The sequence below is a fragment of the Oncorhynchus mykiss genome, chromosome 16, assembly GCF_057628025.1.
Source record: "Oncorhynchus mykiss isolate SJ-2025 chromosome 16, ASM5762802v1, whole genome shotgun sequence".
NCBI classification, from domain to species: domain Eukaryota; kingdom Metazoa; phylum Chordata; class Actinopteri; order Salmoniformes; family Salmonidae; genus Oncorhynchus; species Oncorhynchus mykiss.
In genome coordinates, this window is record NC_143037.1 from 74,828,568 (window position 1) to 74,840,440 (window position 11,873).

An 11,873-nucleotide genomic window follows, 5' to 3' on the forward strand; every position below is an offset into this window, starting at 1 on the left:
GTGGGAGGTGCTGGGAGTAGGAGATGGACTCCATGGTGTTGAAGAGGGGAGAGGTGCTGGGAGTGGGAGATGGACTCCATGGTGTTGATCAGGAAGAAACAGCAGGAGGTAGAGTAGGGAGCTGCTGGGAGTAGGAGATGGACTCCATGGTGTTGATCAGGAAGAAACAGCAGGAGGTAGAGAGGGGAGGTAATGGGAGTAGGAGAGGGACTCCAAGGATTTGAATGTCTGAATCAGAGCTCCTTTGAGTTGGAGGCTTCATAAATTGATCCGTACAAATTTGTCTTTCAGGTTACGTGACGCACACACATGGCAACCACACTGCATTTGATCGGTGGTGGAGGAGGCTGTTCTGTGCGGGAGGAGCTAGTGGACAGGCACTTTTCGACCTATGGAGATGCGAACACTTTGAATGAGTTTGAGTTCGACCTCAGCGAGCGCATCACCAAGCTGTCTCTGTGTGGGTAACGGCGCCGGCACACGTCTGGGTACCATCAAGTTCACGACGAGTAAGAATCGGCAGTTCTTTGAAAAAATGACCAGCTGGCCACTGAAGTACTGAAGAGTACACCGTAGATGTGGGGTCCGGATTCTGCCTGGGGCTGGAGGGCAGGTCTGGCTCGGACATTGACTGCATGGGCTTCCTCTTCATCAACACCATCAAGTCATCCGTGCTGACCGACATGGAGTATCCCACCCTGTCTCTCTTCAACCCCCAGGTGAGCTCTTCCATAGATGTGTGTAGACAGCTCAGGAAAACTCTACCATTAAGGGGAGGGAGGGAGGGAGGTAGTGGTGAAGAGAGGGGAGGAGGGGAGGAGGAAGAGGGGAAGAGGGGGAAGGAGGGAAGAGGGGAAGAGAGGGAGGGAGGGGAGGAGGAAGAGGTAGTGGTGGAGAGAGGGAGGGCTGATGCTCTAACATTAAGGGGGCTGTCCACTTTAAAACATGTAATCCAATATGTGGGTCGACATTCATCAAGCATCTCATTTCTAGGACAGTCATTCCTTATGTTTAATTGGCCTTGATCAGTAAAATAGCCCCAACATCCTTTTATTTATTTTTTTAAACCTTTTCACATAAGCATCAGGCCAAGATAGCACACACGTTATTATTGTTGGCTTTCTAAAAATCTATTTATCAGTTCCTCACCGATGATCAGTTCTTAAATTGTCTTTGTCTTGTTTGAACAACTTGTATCTTTGTGTGTTGATTTTAGGTGACCCCAGAATATGTGAAATCCATCTCTCACCAGAACGACACCTCCTTGGTTCAAGAAGAGTCCATTACATACAGCAAAACCCTGACCAAGTCTTCCTCCTGGTCCGTCAGCAACAAAATAGAGTCCACCTTGAGTGTGTTGGTCAACGTGGGGATCCCAGATCTGGTCGAGCTGTCATCAGGGTTCAGCTTGACCGTGGGAGTGGAGCAGTCCACCAGCCTGCAGAAGACAGAGACCATAACAGAATCAGATACCATCAACCTGAAGATCCCACCAGGGAAGACCATGAATGTTGAGATCACAATGGGGAAAGCAAATTTCGACCTTGACTACAGGGCCATAGTGAAAGTCACCTGCATGAACGGCAGTCAGCTGGTCTTCCCATCCAAAGGCATCTACACTGGTGTGACTTACACTTCATTGAGGGTATCCACAAAGGAGAGATGATACCAGTGTATGACATCATGAATAGTATGCACAGTGATAGAAATTGACACCATGACTGATTCTTTGTGTGCCTTTTCTGTTATTATGATCATCTTTGAGTGACTCTAATTGGACCCAGTTTTCTTTGTATCAGCAGAGGGTATAACAATAGGTGGATCTTTCCTACAATCCGGTGCCTTTTGTGTCCAATGACATTTGAATAACACTTTGTATGAATTATTGAACAACATTAATTTCAAAATGTTTTATGGTTAGACCCCCATTTACCATAAACACAATGTTATGTAACGATAATTTGATTTCATAAAGAATTTGTCTTGTGTGTTTGCCATATCTTGTTATGGGATTTTTATCAATAATGACTAAACGAGGTATACTGCACTATAACAAGAACAAGAATTCTACCCTGTCTTTCTTGTAGTATTAAATAATGTTTGTCCATTAGGAAGGGGTTATATGGCATGTACCTAGGAAGAAAGGAATCAAATCAAATCAAATCAAATGTTATTTGTCACATACACATTGTTAGCAGATGTTAATGCGAGTGTAGCGAAATGCTTGTGCTTCTAGTTCCGACAATGCAGTAATAACAAGTAATCTAACTAACAATTCCAAAACTACTGTCTTGTACACAGTGTAAGGGGATAAAGAATATGTACATAAGGATATATGAATGAGTGATGGTACAGAGCAGCATAGGCAAGATACAGTAGATGGTATCGAGTACAGTATGTACAAATGAGATGAGTATGTAAACAAAGTGGCATAGTTTAAAGTGGCTAGTGATACATGTATTACATAAGGATACAGTCGATGATATAGAGTACAGTATATACGTATGCATATGAGATGAATAATGTAGGGTAAGTAACATTATATAAGGTAGCATTGTTTAAAGTGGCTAGTGATATATTTACATCATTTCCCATCAATTCCCATTATTAAAGTGGCTGGAGTTGAGTCAGTGTCAGTGTGTTGGCAGCAGCCACTCAGTGTTAGTGGTGGCTGTTTAACAGTCTGATGGCCTTGAGATAGAAGCTGTTTTTCAGTCTCTCGGTCCCAACTTTGATGCACCTGTACTGACCTCGCCTTCTGGATGATAGCGGGGTGAACAGGCAGTGGCTCGGGTGGTTGATGTCCTTGATGATCTTTATGGCCTTCCTGTGACATCGGGTGGTGTAGGTGTCCTGGAGGGCAGGTAGTTTGCCCCCGGTGATGCGTTGAGCAGACCTCACTACCCTCTGGAGAGCCTTACGGTTGAGGGCGGTGCAGTTGCCATACCAGGCGGTGATACAGCCCGCCAGGATGCTCTCGATTGTGCATCTGTAGAAGTTTGTGAGTGCTTTTGGTGACAAGCCAAATTTCTTCAGCCTCCTGAGGTTGAAGAGGCGCTGCTGCGCCTTCTTCACGATGCTGTCTGTGTGAGTGGACCAATTCAGTTTGTCTGTGATGTGTATGCCGAGGAACTTAAAACTTGCTACCCTCTCCACTACTGTTCCATCGATGTGGATAGGGGGGTGTTCCCTCTGCTGTTTCCTGAAGTCCACAATCATCTCCTTAGTTTTGTTGACGTTGAGTGTGAGGTTATTTTCCTGACACCACACTCCGAGGGCCCTCACCTCCTCCCTGTAGGCCGTCTCGTCGTTGTTGGTAATCAAGCCTACCACTGTTGTGTCGTCCGCAAACTTGATGATTGAGTTGGAGGCGTGCGTGGCCACTCAGTCGTGGGTGAACAGGGAGTACAGGAGAGGGCTCAGAACGCACCCTTGTGGGGCCCCAGTGTTGAGGATCAGCGGGGAGGAGATGTTGTTGCCTACCCTCACCACCTGGGGGCGGCCCGTCAGGAAGTCCAGTACCCAGTTGCACAGGGCGGGGTCGAGACCCAGGGTCTCGAGCTTGATGACGAGCTTGGAGGGTACTATGGTGTTGAATGTATGTGGAGATAAGAGAGGACAGGGAGAGCTCCTCCAGAGTTATGGTGTCTGGGGGAGCCTGGAACGGTCAGCTGAGTGGTTATAAACTGTGGTGAGACTCATGAGAAAATCCCTGTGTTGGTGTGTAAGTATGTGCGTAGGTTAGGATGGTATAAAAGGAATGTATTTGTGAAACCTTGAGAGCTCTCGCAAACACATCTGGATCTGATCAATTGTGAGCTGGGAATTCTGTCTGTTTTATTGAAGACCAGAACTTTACAACCTCTGGGTATCAGACAGATAAACATCATTGGAGTTTATGAACACTGATTAAATAATTACTTCGCACATCTCCAGTTAAATTTAAATTAGCATTGGATATACTATTCACAAATATTGTTGTTACGTTGATCTCTTTCTAACAAATGGTTTATTATGATTAACACACGCAGTCCCTCAAACACGAGTACATTCACATCTGTTAACAGACTCGTATTGTGACTGCTAAATACTGCACAATTTAAACACTTGCCTCAATCCCCCTAACCCAAAAGACGTGTAAATATTGGACTATACATTGTGTAGAATACAAGCAGCATCTCAGCTGCAACTAACAGCATTTCTGTTGTAAATCCTGTCACTATGGGGCAGCAGGTAGCCTAGTGGTTAGAGCATTGGGTCTTTAACTGAAAAGTTGCTATATCAAATCCCTGAGATGACAAGGTATAAATCTGTTCTGCCCCTGAACAAGGCAGTTAACACACTGTTCCTAGGCCGTCATTGTCGATAACAATTCGTTCTTAACTGACTTGCCTAGTTAAATGAAGGTCAAATAAAAAAAAATGATTTTTTAACTCAAAATAAAGTCAAACAAGTTGAGCTGAGTTTGTGTCTACAGATTATCTACTCCACATTCAACTATGTATCAACTGATGAGCATGTTCAGTGCATTTACTAACACTAGTAACTCTGTAGTTATTCAGTGGGACTATCTAAATGATTAACTAGGCAAGTCAGTTAAGAAAACATTTCTTACTTACAATGTACCAAAAGGGATGATGCTTAAAAATGGTGATTAATAAAAATATAAAAATATAGAACCAAATAGACTTCACGAAGCAGCCACAACTGTCAGTAAGAGTGTCCATGATTGAGTTTTTGAATCGATTAAGATAAATAACGTGAAAGACTTTAAATTAATATTTAATTACTCAACGCATCCAAATGTGCAAATCCTGGAATTAATTAAATTACCTTTTGACACTGCATCACCTGGGGGAATACACTGAACACTAATATATATCACCATGTAAGGTGTTGGTCCCACTGCATCACCTGGGGGAATACACTGAACACTAATATATATCACCATGTAAAGTGTTGGTCCCACTGCATCACCTGGGGGAATACACTGAACACTAATATATATCACCATGTAAAGTGTTGGTCCCACTGCATCACCTGGGGGAATACACTGAACACTAATATATATCACCATGTAAAGTGTTGGTCCCACTGCATCACCTGGGGGAATACACTGAACACTAATATATATCACCATGTAAAGTGTTGGTCCCACTGCAGCACCTGGAGGAATACACTGAACACTAATATATATCACCATGTAAAGTGTTGGTCCCACTGCAGCACCTGGGGGAATACACTGAACACTAATATATATCACCATGTAAAGTGTTGGTCCCACTGGAGCACCTGGGGGAATACACTGAACACTAATATATATCACCATGTAAAGTGTTGGTCCCACTGCAGCACCTGGGGGAATACACTGAACACTAATATATATCACCATGTAAAGTGTTGGTCCCACTGCAGCACCTGGGGGAATACACTGAACACTAATATATATCACCATGTAAAGTGTTGGTCCCACTGCAGCACCTGGAGGAATACACTGAACACTAATATATATCACCATGTAAAGTGTTGGTCCCACTGCAGCACCTGGGGGAATACACTGAACACTAATATATATCACCATGTAAAGTGTTGGTCCCACTGCATCACCTGGGGGAATACACTGAACAATAATATATATCACCATGTAAAGTGTTGGTCCCACTGCATCACCTGGGGGAATACACTGAACAATAATATATATCACCATGTAAGGTGTTGGTCCCACTGCATCACCTGGGGGAATACACTGAACAATAATATATATCACCATGTAAAGTGTTGGTCCCACTGCATCACCTGGGGGAATACACTGAACACTAATATATATCACCATGTAAAGTGTTGGTCCCACTGCATCACCTGGGGGAATACACTGAACACTAATATATATCACCATGTAAGGTGTTGGTCCCACTGCATCACCTGGGGGAATACACTGAACACTAATATATATCACCATGTAAGGTGTTGGTCCCACTGCATCACCTGGGGGAATACACTGAACAATAATATATATCACCATGTAAGGTGTTGGTCCCACTGGAGCACCTGGGGGAATACACTGAACACTAATATATATCACCATGTAAACTGAACACTGTCGTTGTTATGCATTTTCCCTTTGCCAAGATAATCCATCCATCTGACAGGTGTGACATATCAAGAAGCTCATTAAACAGTATGACCATTACACAGGTGAACCTTGTGCTGGGGACAATAAATGGCCACTCTAAAATGTGCAGTTTTGTCACAGAATACAATGCCACAGATATATGATGTTGAGGAAGAGTGCCATTGGCATGCTGAACGCAGGTATTTTCACGAGAGCTGTTGCCAGGGAATTTTTCTACCATGTCATTGTAGAGAATGTGTCACTATGTCCAACCAGCCTCACAACTGCAAACCATGTCTATGGTGTCATAGAGGTCGGGGTTTGTTGATGTCAATATTGTGAACAGAGTTCCATGGTGGCGGTGTGATTATGTCATGGGCAGGCATAAACTAGGGACAACAAGTACAATTGCACTTCATTGATGGCAATTTGAATGCACAGAGATAAAGTGATGAGATCCTGAGGCCCATTAAAGTGTTGGTCGTGCCATTCATCCGCCCGCATCAACTCACGTTTCAGCATTCGGGCTCCCAAGTGGAGCAGCTTTCTAGGGCACTGCAGCTCAGTGCAAGAGGTGTCACTACAGTCCCTGGTTCGAATCCAGGCTGTATCACATCCGGCCCTGATTGGGAGTCCTATAGGTTGGCGCACAATTAGCCCAGCATCGTCCGGGTTAGGCCATCATTGTAAATAAGAATGTAACTGTTCTTAACTGCCTAGTAACATAAAGGTTAATTACAAATTAAATACAAATATGATAATCCACGGCCTCATGTCGCAATGATCTGTACACAATTCCTGGCATCTGAAAATGTCCCTGTTCTTCCATGGCCTTACATACCCACCAGACATGTCACCCATTGTGCATGTTTGGGGTGCTCTGGATTGACATGTACGATAGCGTGTTCCAGCCAATATCCATTAACTTCGCATAGCCGTTGAAGAGTGGGAAAACATTCCACAGGTCACAATCAACAGCCTGATCAACTCTATGTGAAGGAGAGACGTCACACTACATGAGGCAAATGGTGGTCACACCAGATACTGACTGGTTGTCTGATCCACTCCCCTACCTTTTTCATTATGTGTCTTTGACCAACAGATGCATATCTGTATTCCCAGTCAAGTGAAATCTATAGATTTGCCTTTTCCTACATTTGTTATGTTGCAGCTGTAATGAATACTCAGGGAGAAAAAGGTGTAGATTCACGCGTAGAGCGTGGCAGGTGTTTATTTCGCCTTTGCAGAAGGCAGGAATCGTGGTCGCAGGCAATGGTGATACACAGGTAGACAAACAGGCAGATGAATCAAAACTAGGATTGAAGGCTATAACAAGTTCTGACAAACGAGCTAGGAAAAGGCTTAGTAGAGTCAAAATGAACAATTCCTTACAAAGGCACAAACAGAATGAACTGAACTAAATAAGGAGCTGATGAGACCAGGTGAGTAACTAACACAGGTGAAATCAAAGAATAAAAATGAAAGACAGGGCTACGTTCAAGGATACAAAGAAACAGGGCTACGTTCAAGAACACAGTGGCTTCTTAAATGGAAGAAGTTTGGAACCACCAAGACTCTACCAAGAGCTGGTCGCCAGGCCAAACTGAGCAATCAGGAGAGAAGGGCCTTGGTCAGAGAGGTGACAAGATTCTCTGGTCTGATAAAACCAAGATTGAACTCTTTGGCCTGAATGTCAAGCGTCATGTCTGGAGCAAACCTGGCACCATCCGTACGGTGAAGCATGGTGGTGACAGCATCATGCTGTGGGAATATTTTTCAGCGGCAAGGACTCGGAGACTAGTCAGGATCGAGGGAAAGATGAACATAGCAAAGTACAGAGAGATCCTTGATGAAAACCCGCTTGAGGACGCTCAGGAACTCAGACTTGGTCAAAGGTTCACATTCCAAAAGTACAACAACCCTAAGCACACAGCCAAGACAACGATTGAGTAGCTTTGGGACAAGGTTCTGAATGTCCTTGAGTTGCCCAGCCAGAGCCTGGTCTTGAATCTGACCGAACATCTCTGAAGAGACCAGAAAATAGTTGTGTACTGACTCTCCACATCCAACCTGACAGAGCTTGAGAAGAATGGGAGAAACTCCCCAAATGCATGAGTGTCAAGCTTGTAGCAAGAAGATTCGAGGCTGTAATCGCCGCCAAAGGTGCTTCAACAAAGTACTGAGTAAAGGGTCTGGATACTTATGTAAATGTGATATTTCAGTTTTTTATAACATTTGCCAAAATTTCTAAAAAGCCATTTTTGCTTTGTCATTATGTGGTATTGTTTGTAAAAAAAAAAATATTTAATCCATTTTAGAATAATTTAGATTAAGGCTGTAACGTAACATGAAAAAGTGAATGGGTCTGAATACTTTCCGAATGCACGGTATCTTATCTATTGTGTGTGTGAAATGTAACACATACACTGAGTGCACAAAACAGTAACCTGCTTTTTCCATGACACAGACTTACCAGGTGAATCCAAGTGAAAGCTATGATCCCTTATTGATGTCAATTGTTAAATCCACTTCAATCAGTGTAGATGAAGGGGAGACAGGCTAAAGAAGGATTCTTCAGCCCTGAAACAGTTAAGACATGGATTTTGTATGTGTGCCATTCAGAGGGTGAATGGGCAAGACAAAAGATTTACAAGTGCATTTGAGATGAAGGGGAGACAGATGAAGGGGAGACAGGCTAAAGAAGGATTCTTCAGCCCTGAAACAGTTAAGACATGGATTTTGTATGTGTGCCATTCAGAGGGTGAATGGGCAAGACAAAAGATTTACAAGTGCATTTGACCAGGATATGGTAGTAGGTGCCAGGCACACCGGTATGTGTCAAGAATTGCAACACTGCTGGGTTTTTCATGCTCAACAGTTTCCTGTGTGTGTCAAGAATGGTCCACCATCCAAACGACATTGAACCATCTTGACACAACTGTGGGAACATTAGTCAACATTAGCCAGCAACCCTATGGAACGCTTTTGACACCTTGTAGACACCTTGTGTTCTGATTTACAACTGCGACCTGGCCAAGATAAATCAAAGCAGTGCGACAAAAACAACAACATAGAGTTACACATGGGATAAACACATGTACAGTAAATAACACAATAGAACAATCTATGGAGAGTGTGTGCAAACGTAGTAAGGTTAATAGGCCATAGTGGAGACATTTTGGAGATTAAACGTTGGGAGTTGAAGATGTGTAAATGATGATGTGCAAGCAGAGATACTGGGGTGCAAAAGAGCAAAACAAATGACAGTATGGGGATGAGGTAGTTGGGTGTGCTATTTACAGATGGGCTGTGTACAGGTACAGTGATTGGTAAGCCGCTCTGACAGCTGATGCTTAAAGTTAGTGAGGGGGATATAAGTATCCAGCTTCAGTAATTTTTGCAATTCGTTCCAGTCATTGGCAGCAGAGAACATGAAGGAAATGCGGTCAAAAGAGGTGTTGGCTTTGGGGATGACCAGTGAAATATACCTGCTGGAGCACGTGCTATGGGTGGGTGGGTGTTGCTATGGTGACCAGTGAGCTGTGAAAAGGCGGGGCTTTACCTAGCAAAGACTTAAAGATGATCTGGAGCCAGTGGGTTTGGCGACGAATATGTAGCGAGGGCCAGCCAACGAGAGCATACAGGACGCATACAGGTGGGTAGTATAAGGGGCTTTGGTGACAAAACGGATGACATTGTGATAGAGTGTCAGAGGTTATTTTGTAAATGACACCGCAGAAGTCAAGGATTGGTAGGATAGTCAGTTTTATGAGGGTATGTTTGGCAGCATGAGTGAAGGAGACTTTGTTGCGTTATAGGAAGCCGATTCTACCTTTCATTTTGGATTGGAGATGTTTAATGTGAGTCTGGAATAAGAGTTAACAATCTAACCCGACACCTAGGTATTTGAGGGCAGCGATCGGTTGAAGAGCATGCATTTAGTTTTACTTGCATTTAAGAGCAGTTGGAGGCCACGGAAAGAGAGTTGTATGGCGTTGAAGCTCGTCTGGAGGTTAGTTAACACAGTGTCCAAAGAAGGGCCAGAAGTATACAGAATGGTGTCATCTGTGTAGAGGTGGATCAGAGAATCACCAGCAGCAATAGCGATATCATTGATGTATACAGAGAACAGATTCGGCCAGAGATTTGAACCCTGTGGCACCGCAGTAGAGATTGCCAGAGGTCCGGACAACAGGCTCTCCGATTAGACACACTGAACTCTGTCTGAGAAGTAGTTGGTGAACTAGGCGAGGCAGTCATTTGAGAAACCAAGGCTATTGAGTCTGCCGCGACGAATGTGGTGATTGACAGTGTCGAAAGCCTTGGCCAGGTCGTTGAATACAGCTGCACAGTTTTGTCTCTTATCGATGGTGGTTAGGATTTCATTTAGGACCTTGAGCGTGGCTGAGATGCACCCATGACCACCTCGGAAACCAGATAGCATAGCGGAGAAGGTACGGTGGGATTCGAAATGGTCAGTGCTCTGTTTGTTAACTTGGCTTTCGAAGACCTTAGAAAGGCAGGGTAGGATATATATAGGTCTGTAACAGTTTGGGTCTAGAGTGTCACACCCTTTGAAGAGGGGGATGACCGCGGCAGCTTTCCAATCTTTGGGGATCTCAGACGATACAAAAGAGAGGTTGAAGAGGCTAGTAATAGGTGTTTCAACAATTGTGGCGGATAATTTTAGAAAGAGAGGGTCCACATTGTCTAGCCCGGCTGATTGTTGGGGACTTTTCATTTGTACTTGTTTGGTGAGTTTCTATTTATTAAAACATGTGGAACTCTACTCACCTGGGTCCATTCCTTATGACGAACAGTGTCCCAGAACTTTTTGGAGTTTGTGCTGCAGGATGCAAATTTCTGTTTGAAAAAGCTAGCCTTTGCTTTCCTAACTGCCTGTGTATATTGGTTCCTAACTTCCCTGAAAAGTTCCACATCGCGGGGGCTATTTGATGCTAATGCAGTACACCACAGGATGTTTTTGTGCTGGTCAAGGGCAGTCAGTACCTGTACCTGTTCCATTTTTTGAATGGGGAATGCTTATTTAAGATGGTGAGGAAAGCACTTTTAAAGAGCAACCATGCATCCTCTACTGACAGAATGAGGTCAATATCCTTCCAGGATACCCGAGCCAGGTCGATTAGAAAGGCCTGCTCGCTGAAGTGTTTTAGGGAGCGTTTGACAGTGATGATGGGTGATCATTTGACCACAGACCCATTATGGACACAGACAATGATCGCTGAGATCCCTGTTGAAGACAGCAGAGGTGTATTTGCATGGTAGGTTGGTTAGGATGATAGCTTTGAGATTGCCCGTGTTTACAGATTTGTGGTTGTACCTGGTAGGTTCATTGATAATTTGTGTGAGATTGACAGCATCTAGCTTAGATTGTAGGATGGCCAGAGTGTTAAGGACAAATTTAAATTTTCAATGGACAGCCTAGGAACAATGGGTTAACTGCCTTGTTCAGGGACAGAACAACAGATTTATACCTTGTCAGCTTGGGGATTCAAACTTGCAACCTTCCGGTTACTAGTCCATCGCTATAACCACTAGGCAACCCTGCCTAACTGTGCCTTAATATCAAAATATATCACTGACAGTGTCAACAACAAAGAACCGGTCACGAATCCCGCCGAAGGTGGTTCCTCTTCCTGTTCGGGCGGCGCTCGGCGGTCGTCGTCGCCGGCCTACTAGCTGCCACCGATCCCCCTTTCTGTTTCAGTTTGTTTTGTCTGATTAGTCTCACCTGTTTCTT

General features: G+C 44.1%; 1 pseudogene across 1 annotated transcript; it reads left to right on the plus strand.

Annotated features, from left to right (window-relative positions):
* The first annotated feature begins 258 nt into the window (after window positions 1-258).
* Window positions 259-1,997, plus strand: LOC110492683 (aerolysin-like protein; annotated as a pseudogene). The gene is made up of 2 exons (XR_016487543.1): window positions 259-719; window positions 1,217-1,997. The product of XR_016487543.1 is annotated as an aerolysin-like protein (transcript).
* The last annotated feature ends 9,876 nt before the right edge of the window (window positions 1,998-11,873 follow it).